Here is a 19931-nt window from a genome sequence, read left to right on the forward strand (position 1 = left end):
TCTGTTCCCTAAAAATGCCAAATTACAGACTGACCTATTAAGTTTTTTAAATGTGAAGGTGAAAACACAAAAAATCATGAGAGGAACAAAATAATAATGATGGATATAATGCTTTTACATTTGTAAAACATTTTAGTTATATTACCTCATTTGAAACAACAAACTAAGGAAGTAGGTGCTGCTATTATGTCCATTTTACAGATGAGGAAACTGAGGTATGAAATGGTTAAGCAGCTTGCCATAGGCCACACAGCTAGTAAGTAGATGAGACTTGCTTTGAACTCAGGTCTTCCTAGCTCTGGGTCTCGTGCACTTTTTCACTAAAACACATAGCTTGCCAGCATTGTGGAGCAACAAAGCTGATAGCAACAAATTTTCTCATCTGTCAAATGACCAGTCAATGAAACAAAACCATCATGTTCATAAAAGGTAAGGAAAAAAAGGATTGTTCAATGGGTCAGCATGCAGGACTGGCAGTAGAAAAGTGTGTCAATCTATCCAAGGAATGGAGGGCATATTTAGTAACCACAAATGGCAATAATAAAACTATGAGTCAAGTTTCTAAAAAATTAGGGAACATTATGTTTCCAAAGCCCATAATAAAATTCAAGATTTGTTAAAAAAGAATCAACTAGTGGATCAATTTCCAATCAAGCACATTAACTTAGAAAGAAAATTATTGATGCTACTATAAATGTTTCAATATTATTTCAAGTTAAGTAAAAACACAATACACCTTTAATCTGATATTAAGAGGATAATAAAATTATAAGAGAAAAGTGGAATAAATACAGTTTAAATATGTGATAGAATTCAACAAGAACAGCAGGCCATTTTAAAAGCAGTTCAAATGAATATTTTATATTATAGAAGAAAATATTATATATTATGGGAGAGATTGTCAAGATCAGTACCATAATTGACAAGAAGAGTACAATTTCAAGTGATTTATCTTTAGTTTGCAATCCAGTCTGCTCCTACACAAGTAATGTTATTTGTAGCTTTAAAAGCATCGGTGTCATTCATAGCAGAGTGTAGATTCAATTAATTATTGTCTGCTTTAAATGATTGTGACTTTGATAATGAATATTTGAAAGCAAATTTACTTGCATTTTGTTCTGATGCTCCTAATACAGTTCTGAGAAGAAAGTCCGGAATAGCTACAAAACAGTTAGAAATGTTTCTTTAAATCATCGCATGGCATTGTTATATAGTTTATTGCAAATAAACTTGGTGGTTCAATATCTGAAATAAAATCAATTAATTATTTCAAAATATTTCCGGAGAAAGTTTATTATATTTATCATCAATCTAGTAAAAACCAAAGTGAGCTAGAAATTGTAGCTAAAGAACTTGAATATGAATTTATTAAAATTGGTTGAATACTGGGACAGAGATTGGCAGGATGTAATTTATGAGCTGTACAGTGCATATAACCTACATCATACATGCATTTTTCATTCTTTACCTTCTGGATTGGCAAAAAGGTCATACAAAATTAATTTCTAGCAAGAGCATATTTCAAAGATTGCCCTTTTAGAAGAATTTTCATTACTTCCTATGGAATTATAATCAAGATCAATAAAAACCAATGAAAAGCACCATGAAAGCTTTGGAAATTTAAATTTGGTAAAAATTTGGTACTTGAAAATATGAATCTCAAGTTGGAGATCTGATTAAGGTAAGATAAGTTGAAAAATGTCAGTATTCCTTCCACGTTGCAGGGTTTAGGGGGTCTAGCCACCACATAAAATTTTTTGGCCCTCTTAAGAAGAAGCCTGAATTTTTTCCTCTTCTTTTATGGGGTATTTACAGTATTATTATGAATTACTAACCCTTTAAAAATATCTCTGCATTTCTAGTCTTTGTGTATCATGAGAGCATTTCCTGTTCTTTTGGCAAACATTCACTTTTTACTTATTTTAACTTGGAAAAAGAAATTATACATATTTATGATATTAAAATCTGTTGATATTGTACAATATTCTATATGTATTTTATTCATCTCTAAGGGTTTTTTTACTGTGTCATCTGCTGGCCTTCATGTGCCATCTGTGTCTTCCACAAAACTCCCTCCAAATACCTATTTAATGTCTTATGCTGACCTGTGATATATCAAAACCACAATAGGGAAAGTCATGATGTGGAAGGGATACCTGTATTCCATTTACTAGTGGTCCACTGCTAAGTGGCAAAGATCTAGGGCTGAAGTTAGAAAGGTTGAAGTTTAGCCTCAGAATCTTACAAGCCTCTCAACTTCTGTCTTTCTTAATTTCCTCATCTGTAAACTGGGGATCAAATAGGACTTATCTCTCAGGATTGTTGTGAGAATCAAATGAGATAATATTTGTAAAACATTTAACACTGTGTTTGGTACACAGCACATGCAATCAATAAATGCTAGGGCTTTTTCCTTCCCTAATACTCTTCCTAAGAATATTTTCCTATATTATAAAATATAATACAACATATGAACTTATATCTTTTATCAAACAAAAACAATAAAGCTTTTAAAAATATTTTAATTTATTTGAAACATCTTGTAAAGAGTTAACTGCATGAATAGCTGATAAAAAATTACAAGTGAAATTTTAACACATGAAATTGACTTGAATGATTTCGTGGATAAATCATAGAATCAGACAGTATTCCAGGCCCTGTAGCCAAAAGAACCCAAACTCAAGAGAGTCCACATAATCCCAGGCAGAGGTACTGAAGCTAAAAGAGGTATCAACTTAAGAAATATAATCTGTACGAAGGTGAGAAATTGTTAAAGATTTAACGATAAGTACAGTTTAGGGGGAAAGAGTTTGAAAATTGAAACACAACCCCGTTTGTCATATCATGGTTGAATATTGGCTTCTGATACAAGTGTTCAGCAAAAATCAACAAAAGCATTTTATGAGAATCAATAGTAATTTACAATAAAGAGTATTGCGTATGTGGTTATTGTTTATAAACTGTATGCTATGCACTTTTTATATCAGTAAAGTTTGTAATAAATTTATATACATACTTTTTTCCAGAGAGCCAGTTGTTAGACGTTTATCAGCACACCACTGACTGAATTGAAAGTAGTCACCCAAAAAGTGGAATGATTTACTGAGGAAAGCAGCTGTTGAATCAAGAAGGATTGTTGAAAAAGGGAGCAAGATTTCTCCCATCTCCAGTCTGAAGGTGTCAAACAACCTCAGAAATAAGAATCTAAGAGAATCAGAATGGAAGAATGTTCTACCAATCCTAAACTATTAGTTGTTGCCCATGAGGAAAGCATTTCTACTGAAAAGAGCACTGGTAATACAGAAGATAAAGACAGCTGAAGGTAGAAAAGACTACAGCTGCCCATTAAAGAATGCGCTCAGGGAAGCTAAGAGAAAGAGAAAGAGAAAGATGCACCAATAGGGATCCGATGTCCTACAAAGAGGCTAGCACCAAGAAAACTTCCCAGCATAGCATGGCACCAGTTGTGCAGAAGCAAAATGGCCTGCTCAGCCTTCTCTGGCAGCCACCAAGTAGCAGTGGCTGAGCCAGGTGAGATAACAAAATGATTTGTTCCACCCATCAGCAGATGGGCCATTCCAACTGAGATATCTCACCCTAGGAAAAGGAAGCCTATAAGGAAAAGACCTATAAGACCCTGGAGAGACTCCTTGTCCTGCAAAGAGGCAGCTCAGCTGAGCAGTGGAATGATTTGTTCTTCACTGACATGGTATCCTGCTGAAAATCTTATGAGAATTCTCCATAGAGAGAAAGGACATCAAGGCTCTATAGCTCAAGAGTTGGGAATTGCCTTGGCTATGTGTATTACCAACACAGGTGCCTCACTACCAGAGTATTTCAAATTCATGTCCTCTCTTCCCTCTACCCCAAGACTATGGATATGGGAAGAGTGTGCTTTGCAACTATTATGTTTATGTTGTTACTTGAGTAAATTCCTTCACTAAAGAACTAAATATATGATATGACTATTAAGGGGAAGCTCAATAATATGGGCTCCTGGAATTATACTGGGAAGATCCATCCACAGGCTTACTCCCTGAGCCCTAAAAATACTAACAGCCACTCTACTGGGAATGACTCAACCCATCAGCTCCAATGCCAATTGCATGAATGAATCCAAAGGCAACATTACATGTTATACCTGGGAGAATTGAAACGTCAAATTCAATTATTAATCCCACACTCTCGTCTCACATGTCCAACCTTATTTCTACTTCTATATAACATTTCTCACATTTGTCTCCTGCTCTCTACTTATACAGTGACCAAATGAATTCAAGTCCTTATCAAATCTCTCCTGGACAATTACAAAAGCCTCCTAATTGATCTGTCTGCCTCAGCTCTCTGCCCACTTCAATTCATGCTTTACACAGCTGCCAAAGAGACCTTCCCAAAGCACAGGACTGACCATGAGCTCCAGTGGCTATTGCTCACAATATCAAATAAAAAATATTCCCTTTGGTACTGAAAGCCCTTCAAACCTGGTTCCAACCTACCTTTCCATTCCTATTATATATTACATTCCTGCATGAACCACACTGCCCAAGGCAGATTGCCCTTACTACTTCCACTTGCCACTGGCACATGGAATGATTCCACTTGCCACTGGCACATGGAATGTGTGCACATGAATCGACAACATGAAATCCAGAAAATATGAAAGATGAACAGCTTTTCTTGCAAGACAACTCATCAGGTATGGGTGGGGGGGGTGGAGAGAGAGAGAGAGGGAAGAGGTATTACATTGCCTACCAAAGTGATGGTCTACAGAGCTGTTGTGTTAACTTCACTGTTGTATGTTGTATGCCTGTGAAACCTGGATAGTCTACCAGCACCATCCCAGAAAACTGAATAGCTTCCATTTAAATTAAATGTGGAAGATTCTGATGATGACCAAGATGAAGAAGGTAAGAGAAGGTCCTTTCTTGAGTCAAATTGCCAAGCATTCAAATTCTCTAGCAAGAAAGCACAACTCTGATGGACTGGCCAAATTGTTCAAATGTCAACTATCGTTGATATTGTTTATGTTTATGTTGTTTGCCTATGTTGTTTTGTTCATCCTTCATTTTCAAAGAAGACCAATGATATCATTGAGTGATGTCTTAACTTGCACATGAATTGGATTTAAGTGATTCAGAGTTGCACAGGATCATCAGCCTTACTCTCCCTTCCAGAATCATCGAAGTCTGTTGGCAAGACAAAAGTCAATACTACTAGAGATTACTTGGTATAGAGGATGATTTTCAGACATCTTCAATATCTGACCAAGCTTTAAGCACTCCACAAAAACCTGCTTCAGCCACCTTCATGGCTACTGGAATAAATTATTCTTATCCACCCATCCTCATGCTCAGGTAGACAGGAGCAAAACCCATCTACCTGGTTTGGTCTATTTGCTCAGAGTTTTACCATGGTGTATCCATTACACATACTACAGCTTCTTGGAACCATGGGTGAGAGTTGAGTGAAAGATGGATGCCAAAAGTGGATAAGCAACCCTGAAAAGGGTTTGGCAAGTCTTCACACCAGAAGTGTCCTCCAGGAACACCCCATACATCCCAATGCCAAACATATATTTGCCTAAAAGGCCATTTTACAGAGTACTCACAAAAGGTAAGCATTCACATAGGGATCAGAAGAAGCAAATACAAGGATACTCTCAAAGTTCTTCTGAAGAACTTTGGTATTGACTATGAGATATGGGAAACACTGGTACAGAGCATCCAACCTGGTATGCCCACATCAAAGAAGTTACTGTATAAGCAAAATAAAATTTCAATAGCTTAAAAAATGTGAGTACAATATTTGTATCTGTAACTGTTACTATAGTGACTAGTATATGTTTGGTTCTTTTTTTTCAGTTACATAGAAATAATTTTTGACAATTATTTTCTGACATTTTATGATTTATATTTTCTCTCTCTCTTCCTTTCCACCTGTCTCCCCCACAAGGCAGTAAATAGTCTGATATAGGTTCTACCATAACATCTTTCCATATTTCTCATTTTGTGATAGAAGACATGTCACACAAACAATAAAAATCTCATGAAGGAAATAAAGTGGAAGATGGCATGCTTTGATATGCACTCAGATTCCAACGGTTCTTTCTTTGGCTATGGATACTATTTTCATTATGAGTCCATTGTGATTATTTTGGCAACTTGCTTTGCTGACAATGACTTAGTCCTTCACAGTTGATCATCATATAATATTTCTGTTACTATATACATTATCTCCTGGTTTTACTCACTTCATTTTGCATCATTTCATATATGTCTTTCCAGGTTTTTTAACTCATCCTGCTCATCATTTCTTATGGTACAATAGTATTCCATTACAACCACATACTCGTTCATCTATTCCCCAAGTGATAGGCAGCCCCTCAGTTTCCAATTCTTTGCCACTACAAAGAGAGCTGCTAAAAATATTTTGATACAGATTGGACCTTTTCCCTTGTCTCTGATCTCTTTGGGATATGGACCCAGGAGTAGTATTGCTGGATAAAAGGGTATGCGTAGTTTTAATGCCTTTTGAGTGTGGTTCCATATTGCTTTCCAGAATGAATGTATAAGATCACAATTCTACCACCTTTATATCAGTGTCTCAATTTTCCCATATCACCTCTTAACATTTATCATTTTCCTTTTTGATCATGTTTTCTAATCTGATAGGAATGAGGTATTATCTCAGAGTTGTTTTAATGTTAAGTTCTTAATAAATGTTTTTTTTTAACTTATCTTATGGAAGTAATGGTGCTTTTCACAAATTCCCAGACAGAGTTAAATTTCATTCTTGATTAAGAATTATGTCAAAGGTTTGGGCTTATTGAATCAACTCATCCTTCTGAGATCATGTGACACTTTGTTTCTCCTTTTTTTTTTGCTGTTCTCATCACTGTTTTTGGCAGAAAGATTCAAAGAATTTTCCAAGATGACCTATAATTCCCGTGAACTCTTTCCTACATATCATAGATGTCCCATAAGATGTTTCTTAACACAAAGTGTCATACATAAGGTTTGTAAAGTCAAAGAATGTTAGGAAATATTCCTGCCCATGGAACACAACCTAACAATTGACTAGAAAAATGTTTTAAGAACACTCCAACACACAGCATGTCCTAATCCTTATTTACATAGGATAAATACATGTATTTAGAGAAGTCTTGCCATATCAATATAACAACATAGAAATAATATATTAAAAGCACAAAATATTGGGAAATGTGATAACCACTAAACTGTAAGAAATACTAGCTATCACTATTTGTGGACATGACTTTCATTTGAATCAAAGATGTAATGTATGGGAAGTGGGAACACTAAACGTGGGCAGAGACTATGGGAACAGACCCAAACCTTGGGAAGGGGTATGTGGGAAAAGGACAGGACTGAATGCTGGTAAACACCTCTTCATTGGAACTACAGACTATGCCCAAGCCCTCCCTTGCAAACTTTACATTCATTTAGAAAAGTGGAGAAATAAGTTAATACAATCTTCATAATGTCATACCTAAACAAACCAAAGGTATTTTTTTTTTGCTGCCCCACTCAAAAATAAACCAAAACACTGATCCGATGTCTTGTGCTACCTATGAAAAAATTTTTTCCTCTTGTGCATGCCTCCAAATAAATGTTCCGTTTTATGGTTGGGCATTATATAGATCAACATAGAGCTATATAAAAACTTAGAAAAACATCATTCTTTCCGGATATGCTCTACTCAAACAACAACAGACTCCCACTACTTATGGCTGATTGCTTTACCAGTTACATTTCCTGCTGGTTGCTTGAACTCGGGGGTATTGTCAGTTTCCCAAACAAAGCAGATTTGAAAATAGATTTTGGTCAGTGCTAGGAGAGTTAACATTTGCTTTTTTCTTAAGTTCTGATAAAAAATCACCCAGTCTGGGAATTTCTCTCATAATTGCAAGTGTTGCCACACCAGACATATGAGTCATTTAGATGACTCTCATTAGCCACCCACCCTCTGGCTATGTTTACCTTTATGAACATGTCCTTGACAAAAATGTCCTTACAAATTGGTCAGTTAATAGGAAAGCTACTTGGGTAGACATTAAAAAGCAAAATCAGACAAAGAAATGATTTAACTGGGCCTGTTCCTTCTGATAGTCTGGTAGAGAGAGAAAAACATACTTTTCTAAGTCACATATCTTTACGAAGACACAATCATGAAGCAAAACGTAATTGTGGTTATTGAGAATCTTATCAAGGACATAAGGGATGGAAATACAAAATAAATCTTTGGGCATTTATGCTAGGATAAGTAGAAAATAAAGAAGAGCAAAAATTAATTTAGGTTGATATGTGAGAAGTTGGAAAAGGTGAGAATTCTCTGAGCAAGATGTGAATTTTCTAGATAATGTGTGAATTCTTCTTACCCTTGGTCTTCATTGCCCCACTGAGGTTTCAGGATTTTTTCCCTTCCTACTGTTGATATATAAGTTCATGGCTTCTTTTTTTATGAGAATTCTTGTGTTCACATGATAAAACTATAGCATTCACATACCTATGATCCTTGGGTTGACTTTTTAAAGGGCAAAGATACAAAGGCACAAAGAGAGAGGTTATAATTGAGGTTAGACCCAGACAGATAGCCATAAAGACTGATTTACAATGAGAAAGTCAATATGGAGCGGAAGGAAAGTATTCAGAGCCTGAAAAAAAAAGTGAGTGAAGTGACAAACATACTTAGATTCAAGTGGACCAGGCCACACCATAAGGATATCCCTAAAGGAGAAATATAATCAATCAAACCACAGGTCAAGCTTACTCTTAAGGATTTTACATTTTAAGAATAAGTAAGGCAAAAAGCCATGTATACTCAAATGCAACCCAAATCTATTCCTTCACTGTTACTCTGATTCTAGGGGACTGTAGAGATCCCATGAGATAGTGGGATCCAACTGAGGTTAGCTTGTTTGATATCCAAAAGGGGAAAATAATTTTCCTAACTATTTAGGGCCTCAGATATGAGTTCATTCTGTACTTTATGCCAGGTTTAAAAAATCCTGTCCTTTATTCAATAACTTTGTAAGCCTTTATGCTTACAGGAAAATTGAGTGCTCTTTTTGGAAGAAATTTGAGCCAAATTCTGGTGCTCCCAGAGAAACATCTGATTAATTGGCTGACATAAAGAGAAGTCATTAATGCTTCAAGGCCAACTTGAAAAAAAAAAACTTCTGTTTGTGCTCTCTAGGAATCCATGCTTGTTTAATATTTTTTTCACAGACTTGGAGAAAAGTACAAATCATATCATTTTCAAATTTGCATAGCACAAAACTGAAAGGGCAGTTAGGACTTTAAATGACAGATACATGATTCAAAACTACACATTCAAATAAATTATGGCCCAAGTATTTGGCACACTTGGCCCATGCTCTATGTACATCTGTGTTAAAAACAATCAGGCATATGACAGTCCTAACATTGGAAGGAATCTCACAAGATAAATTTGAATAGAGACAATTATAGTCCTAACGTTACAAAATTCAGTTGCACAAATAGAAGACAGGGAGATACAACTAAAGAGCAATTTGAAAAAGATATGAGGCTTCATTGGAAAGCAAACTCAATGAGCCAAGTAGCATGATGTGGCAGCAAAAAATCCAATACAGTTTTAGGATGAATAAGAGATAATGAGGTGATCCTTCTGTCTTCTGTCCCTGCCACCACACTAAAGTATTCAATTCTTGATCTCATAGTTTGGAAAGGAAATTGGTGAGCCATAGAATGTTCATAGCAAGGCCATCAAGAAAGTGATGGGCCTTGAATTCATGCCATATGAAGATAGGTTGAAGGAATTATCTATGTTTAGCCTAGATAAGAAAAGTGGGACGAGATAATTGTGTTCAAATATTTGAAGTTCGGTCCTATGATAGAAGGATTAAACTTGAATTTTGTGTCACCTTATTGATGACTCTTGGGGACAATAATTCATGAAAATTTCAAAGAGATAAATGTAGCTTAATGTTAAGAAAAATTTGAGAAAGCTACTCTCAAAGTAGAATGAAGCTGCCTTGGTATTTTTTCTTCATTGGCGGTCTTTAAGCAATGTGGCTGGATAGTGCTTAGTCAGGTATCATATAGATTTCTTGTTCAAACTAAATAGACTCTGAACTTCTTCTCTTGGCCTCTGAGATACCAAAATCCTAGGTGAAGGATTGAGCCAAAGAGAGTTTGTGAAAGATCTCCCACTCCTCCATTTGGTCCATAATATCAGATTGGAGTCCAATCGAATGATGAGTTTCATTCGAGTTTCATTCATTCATCCCTATTGAGTTATAGGGATAAATGAAAAGTCTTACACTTGGTTTAAGTAAATCTACCTCAGAACTATCATATGGATGAGGCTTTCGTAGTGATTTTTTTTTCTAAAAAAAGATCTTGAAGTTTTAATGGGCAAAATCAGTATCAGAGAACAGTATGATATGGTGGCTAAAAAAGCTAAAGAGATCATGGACTACACTGAAAAGTATAGCTTCCAAGAATATGATGACACAATATTCTTCCCATTTTAGAGCATATTTAGAGTATTGGGTTCAATTCTAGGTATCTCAGTTTAGAAATGTAAAGTGTGTGTTGCCTATATAAGTTATATGTATGTCTATATGACTTTGTTTAACTGCAGCTTAAGAGACACTTTGATAGATATTTTTGGCATCTTGCCTGTCTTCTTCAAGGATGATTTCAATTCCTACCTTGAGGAGAACAAAAAAACTGATCTCCTCTGAGAGAAGGAGTCTTATACTAAAATTATATTTATCTAGCCCCCTAAATATTCCTGATATAAGGGCATGATTGGTTCTGAATAAAAAGCTTTTTTCCTAACTACTATCTCTTATGTGGGGTGGGAGTTAAGGAGTAGGGAGGATAGATAGCATTTAATATATCTCCACAATCTTGGTCCCTTCTCACAAAATGTGAATTACACAAAGGACCATCATAAATAGTGAATAAAATAATTTGTATAACCAAATAGCAAACAGAAACCAAAGAAGTCTTATAGATTAGAATATATCAATCTGAATACACAGTTTCAATGGGACAACCTCTTTCTCAAATACAACTGTTTATATTTTTTAAAGTCCTTCACAGGCAAGATAAGGAGAAAAGGTGAGTGAGCAAATTAGCCAATAATGTCTCCAAAGCCCAGGAAAGGCAGAGAACATAGGAAGAGAGGTTGATCAACAGTCCAAAACTGAAGAAATATCTAGAAGGATGAGCACTGAAAAGGGTCGTTGGATTGGACAATTAAGAGAACATTGTTAACCTTTGAGAAAGGAATTTGGTTTGAAAAATGAGGCTGAAAGCCAGGTTATAAGGATTAAGATATAAGAGGGAGGTGAAAAAGTGAAAGCAAGGAACAAAGACAGCTTTTTCTATGAGTCTATCTGTAAAAGAGAGGAGAAAGGTGGCATGGCAGTAGGAAGGACAGGAATAAACTTGTACACTATCAGTTTTAGAGAGGCTGATTATCCCCAGTCAAAATAATCCTTGACATCAAGAAAACAGAAAATTTGCACTCAACTTCCCTTCCATTGACAACAACTGAATGAACAAGTATGATTTCATTTATTTATCTAAAATAATTCAGTATCAATTCCCAGGCAGAAGAGCAGTAAGGGTTAGGCAATTGAAGTTAAGTGATTTGCCCAGGTTCACATAGCTAGGAAGTGTCTGGTTTGTACTCAGGACCTTCCATCTCCAGATCTTGCTCTCTATCCACTGAGTGACCTAGCTGGTCCTAATGATATTGTTTTTTAAAAGAGCCTCTACCGTTTTCAGTTCAATTCCATAAACATGTATTATGCACCTACTATGCACCTACTATGTGCCAGCCACTGTGCTGAGCATTAGGGACACAGATAAGAAAAAGAAAGTCACTGACTTCAAGAAGCTTATTGGAGAAGACAATAAGCTTAATGGGAGAAGACAATACATAAAATGATGCTGAAAAAAAGGGGTATCTGGGAGAGAAGCAAGATGTTCTTTAAAGTGGAAAAAAAGCAGAACTTCTAAAGAAAAATCAAGAGCTGACTAAATATTCTGAGTCCTCTTTAAAGGAAGGTTTTGCTATTGTGGTTCATTTTTTTTGAGACCTATTGGATCATGCTGTGCATAGTGTTTTCCCAGAAAAGATACTAAAGTGATTTGCCATTTTCTTTTCCAATGGATTAAGGCAAACAGAGTTTAAACTGACTTGCCAAAAGTCACATAGCTAGTAAATGTCTTGGTCTAAAGTTGAACTCAGTTCTTCCTGAATCCTAACCTAGCCTAGACACTGAGTCATGTAGCGATCCAAAAGAAAGGCTTTAGGAGGAGTTTATGACTCCTATCCTCTCATCCTCTGAAGCTAAGGGAGTTGAAATATGTTAAACATCAAAAGCTGATGAGACAGCTAAACGGCACCATAATGCATAGAGTATTGGACCTAGAGTCAGAAAGACCCATCTTCTTTAGTTCAAATCTAGCCTCAGACATTTACTAGCTGTGAGACCCTGGGCAAGTCCCTTAACTCTGTTTGTCTCAGAATCCTCATCTGTAAAATGATTCAGAGAAGGAAATAGCCAACTGTTCCATGATCATTGCCAAGAAAACCCCAGGTTATGACTAGTCAAGACAGGACTAAACAACAATTCAAAAACTGCTTCAGTCTACATTGTGATGATTTAATTCAGGTGATCAGTTTATCGTCATGGAGGCATAATTTTCCCTGGAGTTAAAGCCAAGCAAAGTAACTGAAAAAGATAATTTCCTGCAAAAACAAGGAATTCTGGTAAGACAAACCATAGAGAAATACATTTCTCTGACCTTTAGCAATTCCTATGACCTTGTTTGCACACTTCCACCATTTCCACTTTGCCACAAAATACTGCTGATTGGCTATGTACTCTAAACTAGCCTAAAAAGCTATTATAGTCCAATCTGTACCTTATGAAGCTGAAGTTGCTTTAAACCTAAGTGGTCTTCCTCAGGGGACTCCTAAATTTATTTTCCTTTCTGTTTGAGAACTAACTTTTTGACGCCCAACTCTTGCAGACATCATGTTGGGTGAGATTCTCCTTCTCATGAACCCTAGACTGGTAAACTTCCATTATACTCAGGTCACATGAAGGGTGTTTTTTAGGTGTAATATCCTGTTATATCTAGACAGAACTGTAATGCTACATACAACTTATTAAGAAGGAAAGACAGAAAATAGAAAAGGAGAAATAGCAGAGAAGTTTAAGATTGAGAGTACAAGAGAGGAACGACACATCTTTTTAAATGGTAAGGGGAGCCTCCAGAGTGGCAGACACTTAGGGGAAACCTTCCTCCTCCCCAAGAGGTCCCTTGATTCCATTACCTACAACACTACTCTTCTTTTTTTTTTTTAAATTTAATTTTGAATATTTTCCCCTAGTTACATATTTCATGTTTTTTCCCTCTCCCCCAACCCCCCCCCAGCCCCCTTAGCCAATGCACAATTCCACTGGGTTTTAAATATATCATTGATTAAGACCTAATTCCATATTATTGATAGTTGGACTAGACTTATCATTTAGTGTCTACATCTCCAATAATATTCCCATCAGCCCATGTGTTCAAGCAGTTGTTTTTCTTCTGTGTTTCTCCTCCCACAGTTCTTCCTCTGAATGTGGCTAGTTTTCTTTCTGGTTAAATCCCTCAGCCTTGCTCTGGATCCTTGCATTGCTGCTAGTAGAGAAGTCCATTATGTTTGATTGTACCACAGTGTATCAGTCTCTGTGTACAATGTTCTCCTGGATCTGCTCCTTTCACTCTGCATCAATTCCTGGAGGTCATTCCAGTTCACATGGAATTCCTCCAGTTCTTTATTCCTTTGAGCACAATAGTATTCCATCACCAACAGATACCACAATTTGTTCAGCCATTCCCCAATCGAAGGACGTTCTCTCATTTTCCAATTTTTTGCCACCACAAAGAGCACAGCTATAAATATTTTTGTACAAGTCGTTTTCCTTATTAACACTATTCTTCTGAATGAACTTCTCCATTAAAATAGTTCACTTGAGAAAAAAGTTTCTCTCAACTCTACCCTAAACCATTTCCAATTTCTGTTTTACAGTAAGTACAGTGTCTGTCACATAGAAAATACAACAAAATGTTTGTTGACTATTTGGACTAATGTGCTTCCCAACTATCCGTGACTGTCTTCTATGTAACAAGAATTTTGAGAGGAGACAAAGTTAGCCTACAATGAATATGATAGATTCGTTCAGGTCTGAGTTCAAGGGACTTGTTCCTAGGGCAAAAGTGGTGATTTCAGAAAAACCTGGGAAGACTTCTATGAACTGATGCAAAATGATGTGACCAGAACCAGAAGAACACTGCACACAGAAACAACAATATCATTTGATGAAAAACTGTGAATGACCTAGCTATTCTCAGCAATATAGTGATCCAAGAAAATCCCAAAGACTCATGATGAAAAATGCCATCTGTTTCCAGAGAAAGAAATGATGGAATCATAAATTCATTTGGAGACACAAAATTTAAAATATTAATAAAAATAACAGAGGGGAAAAATAGTAATGACAGAGGAATAGCACTTTCAGACTTTAAACCATATTATAAAATAGCAGTCATCAAAACCATTTGCAGTGGTCAAAGGGATACAGGAATATTAGAAACAAAAAAGTATAACTTAGTATTCAATAAGCCAAAAAAATTAGTTGGAAAATAATTCCCTATTGGTAAACAAACAAATAAACAACAATAAAAACCTGTAGGGAAACAGAAATTAGGCTTAGATCAACAATTTATTCTATAGCCTATAATCACAAATGATAATAATAAAAGAAATGAAAATCAAAAGAACTCTAAAGTTTTACCACACTAAGAAAATTAGAAAAAAATAAGAACAGTCAATGTTGGATGGGTTGTAGAAAGACAGGCTTATATTATGTTGGAGGAGCTGTGATTTACTACAACCATTTTGAAAAGTAATTTCAAATTATAAAGTGCCTAAAAAAGTAAACAAATTGACTAAAATATCCATACCCTTTGACCTAGAGATTTAATTACTATGTTTATCTACCAAGAAGGTTATTGATAAGAAAAAAATACCCATATATGCCAAAGCACTTGGAAAACATGGAAAAACACAACAATCTGATGCAAAATGAAGTAAATTAATCCAAGAAAAGCAATGTACACAATAATTAGAACACTGTAAATGGAAAGGAAAAATACAAAGACATCAAAAGGAAATATTTCAGGGACATCTGAGTGACATAATAGATTAAGAGTCAGGTCAAGAGACAGGAGATCCTGGGTTCAAATCCAGACTCAGATACTTCCCAGCTGTGTGACCCTGGGCAAGTCATTTAACTCCCATTGCCTCCCCTTTCCAGTCTTCTGCCTTGTAACCAATACACAGTATTGATTCCAATAAAGAAGGTAAGGGTTAAAAAAAAAAAAAAGGTAGTGTTTAAAAAACACAAGGAACAAATATAACATCAAAGATGAAGTATTGGAAGACACTTCCAGTCCACTTCTTTTCAAATCTGAGAGTCCATGTCCATATATATATATATATATATGTGTGTGTGTGTGTGTGTGTATGTATGTGTGTGTGTGTGTATAAAATTAGATAGATAGATAGATAGATAGATAACTGCATATATTTTCAGACTTTTTTAAATGTATTGATCAATTTTATTAATTTATTTCCTCATGATTTTTATTTTTTTCCTTTAAAATATATTATTTGTTGTATGAGATGGTTATCTGGGAAGAAATTGAAAGAAATATTGGGAGAAATGTTTATGATATAAAAAGACTATTATTAAAATTAGTTTTTAAAAGAATGTAAATGTCACAATTATAAAAAATAAGTCTGGCTCCAAAGAAGAGACAGAAGTAGACAACTCTACCCCAGGCCTTTGCAGAAGAGAGATATTCATAAGTGGAGAACATTGCATGTATTTTTCCATATGTTGATCAGTTTTGCTAATTTTTTCCTCTTCCTTTTTTTCTTTAAAAAAACATCCTTTATCATATGAGTTGCTACTCTGGCAGGACAGAGGAAAAGGGATAGAAGGAACAAATTTAACCAATATAAATGCAAAAGATATCAATAAAAATGTTTTAAAAAGTAATCCATCTTTATCAGGTAAGACTTCCTATAGGCTAAACTAAGAAAATGTTGGATCATAGAGCTTTTCATATTCTTTATGTAGAATCTTTTTGTCCACATATGTGGGTAGAAAAAGATAAAGATAGGTAAAAAAAAAAAAAAAGAGAGGCTAGAAATATAAACATAGATTCCATATCTGTTTACTCATCTACAAATGTGTCACAGCCTTCAGAAGAATACTACCTTTTTGAGGGCAGACTCTTACATTTTTTGTGACTATTCCCAGTGCTTAGCACAGAGCCTGGCAAATAGTAAATACTCAATACTTGATTGATTAACTATAATGGTTTGTTTTTATGTATGTAGTCTTTTCCATTACTTATATATCTATCAATATATATAAGTCTAGCTTGCGCATTGTTAGCTTCCATACTCTTTTGGGTCATTCACACACATGTTTAAGAATGTATGTACATATATGCATGGTCTTATGTATATGGAGTTCATGTGTATATATATCAATTAACAAGTGTGTGTTTGGGGGGTTTGTGTCTATTAAAGTCTATATTCTACCATCTTCATTCCATATAATTTGAAGAAGTCCACCCTTCCTACTGGCCAGAAGCTCATATGGATACCCACATATTGATGCTATCCTCATGACTGTCTCTTCCTTGAGTAAAACTGTAAGCGTGTACAGAAAAAGGAAGTGAGTAACTGAGCAATTGGAGCCATGGTTCCAAAGGGCACATGCATTTTCAGTTTTTAATTGTCCTGGGGACCACCATGTTTCTACTAATTAGGAATGCATATTGGGCTAGGACGGTCTGTAGCTGTTTGGATGGCTTATTCTGGGCTTGCTGAGGTTCTATGTGCTACCAAAAATTGCAGAAATATAATAAAATAAAAAATAAAATAAATAGCTGGTATTGGTAGAGGATGTTTCTTCACCAGGAAAAACACAACTGAATCACAGAGACAATACCAAGTCTTACACTTAACATTCATATGCTTTAGATTGGAATATTAAATTTATGGATGAGTTAAACACACACACACACACACATTGGGGGATAGCTAGGTGGCTTGAAAGCCAGGCCTAGAGATGGGGACTCCTGGGTTCAAATCTGGCCTCAGCCACTTCCTAGATGTGTGGCCCTGGGCAAGTCACTTAACCCCCATTGTCTACCCCTTTTGGCTTTTCTGCCTTAGAACCAATACATAGTTTTAATAATAAATTTCCATATACGTTTCCAAAGTTATATGATCCATGTGGTCTCCCTCCCTTCTTTCCTCTCCTCTCCAGGAGCTGACAAGCTATTCAGTTTGAGAACACAAACATTGTATTGATTCTGAGTCTGAAAGTGAGGGTTTAAAAAAAACAACTGCACTCTCTGCCTTCCCATCTGTAAAGCCTTTCAAATAAACCCCTTACTCGGAAATTAACGGTTTTACTCTGTTGAATTTCAGAACCAACGTCATTTTGGGTGAGTTGCAGGAAAGATGGCAGAGCTCACCAATGGAGACTCAAGACAATGCATAGAGAAGAAGAAATACTTTTGCCGGACCTTTTTATTCCCTCCCACTGGAAGGTGTTGTACCTTAACTAGTTCCTTAAATTGACGAATGTGTCTCCTTTCTAACAGGAACCTCAACAGAAACAAATCACTGATACTTGCTTGAAAGGGGAGTGTTAGAAACACTGCCATCTGGTGGAATTGGGTGGATATGCTCAAGAAACGCGTGAGTGGGGTCACATGGTTCAGTCTGAGAAAGCTCCCTTCCAGAGATCTCTTTTATCTTCAGCTATAGCAGAGGGCACAGAGAGGGTACTGCAATGAGAACTGTGGCGGTGTCGTGGTTTTTAGAATCTATGAATTCGCTCCATAGAATTCTTAACATGTCAGGCCTCTGTAGGGAATGCTTTTAAGAAATAAACTCATTTAAAATGAGCTCATTTAAAAAGAGAAATATTCTACAAGTTTATCATACAATTCGATCATTTAGAAGCATTTCTATAATATGTATTATTAAAGCATGAACCCCCTGTGGACGACTTATTTGTAACTGCACCCAATTTTATGTCTTTTCTTTCTTCCTAGTTCTAAAAAAAGTCTGAGAGGTTTTTCTTCCTTTCACACTGGAATAAAATCCGAACATCTAAAGGACTGCCTTTTTTGATGGCTATTTTAAAACACTGCTTGGCATAATTTCAAGTCCAAAAGGAACTGACCTGTGAAAATGCTAATAAAGACGCCCATTTGTCTTCCATCTCATTTTGCACACAATCCTTGAAACAATTCTGCAAGGTAAATGAGCATTGTAATTCCCATTTCACAACTAGGAAAATGAGACAGAAGCTAAATGACCTCGAATGACAATGAAATCCTGTAGTCAGAAATAGATCTCCCAAACTTCGGTTCCTGCATTTAAATTGTATCCCCAGCCTGTTCTCACTCAGGTTTTTTTTTTTTTTTTTTTTGTTTTTTTTAAGCTTTCCAGTCTTTAGGTACATGATTTTTTTTTAAAGGCTGACAAATTAATTAAACTAACATTTATATAAGTTGTAGACACAAATCCAGGGAAAGCTGAGTAAGAACTCATGAGGTTCAGTGCTCAAAGGGCAGCATCAAAAGAAATAATATTTGTAAAAAAGCTTAGCACTTAGTAGGTGTTCTATAAAAGCCAGAGAAAGCTGAGTTCAGGGAAAGCTGAATAGGAACCCATGAGATATAGTGCTCAGAGACTGCATCAGATAACATAATGTTTATTTTTTTTAAAGCCTAGCACTTAGTGGATGTTCTATAAAAGCTCATTTCTTTCCTCCCTTTTTCTAATTCTAATTTCAGAGTAAGAGGACTTGGAGTCAAATTCCACCTCTTAATTTTACAGTGTGGGGGGCAGCTGGGTGGCTCAGTGGATTGAGAGCCAGACCTAAAAATGGGAGGTCTTAGATTCAAATTTGACCTCAGACACTTCCTAGCTATGCGACCCTAGGCAAGTCACTTAACCCCCATTGCCTAGCCTTTACCACTCTTTTGCCTTGGAACCCAATATACAGTATTGACTCCAATACAGAAGGTAAGGATTTAAAAGAAAAAACATTTTTTTAAAGTTTACGGTATGTATGATCCAGACAAGTCACTTAACTCCCCTGGGCCCCAACAGGCTCATCTGTAAAATGGGTGGATTCATTAAGTGCCTCAGATGTTCCCTTCAGCTCTGATTTAATTCCTAAGCATGATTCAGAATCTGTTTCCATTTTTCAGATAAGTTATATTCCTATTGTTTGAGATGTACAGATTCTAAACATAGGACTCATTCTGGAGATAAGCAGCACCCAAAGGAATGCCACAATTTCCCCCAAAGCAAAGCTATAAAAATGTAGATCTTTATTTTAGCAACATCTGGAATAGGCTTACTTGTTCTGACAAGGAATAAGATTCCCTATAGATATTACCAGGTAATCCCTAACAATTCATATTGTTTCAAATGAATGAATGAATGAAACAAAAGTACTCTCTCCCTCAAAGTGGTAGGATATAGGAGATACTGTATATGCATATAGATATATAGAGATATACATAAAAAGTGGATCCAATCATACATGTATATATGTGTCTATTGTGTTTTATTGTCAAGTTAGTGCTGATCTTAAAATACAGAATGGATCTTAAGCATTACCGAATAGAAACAGTCTTGAACTCTTTGTGTATCTGTCCAATAACACTACTCTGAGGCATGGTACACAATGAGAACTTAGGTTCACATGATACTTTGTGACTTACAAACACTCAGGTATGTAAGATAGA

Source organism: Gracilinanus agilis, chromosome 6, assembly GCF_016433145.1.
Source record: "Gracilinanus agilis isolate LMUSP501 chromosome 6, AgileGrace, whole genome shotgun sequence".
In the NCBI taxonomy this organism is placed as follows: Eukaryota; Metazoa; Chordata; class Mammalia; order Didelphimorphia; family Didelphidae; genus Gracilinanus; species Gracilinanus agilis.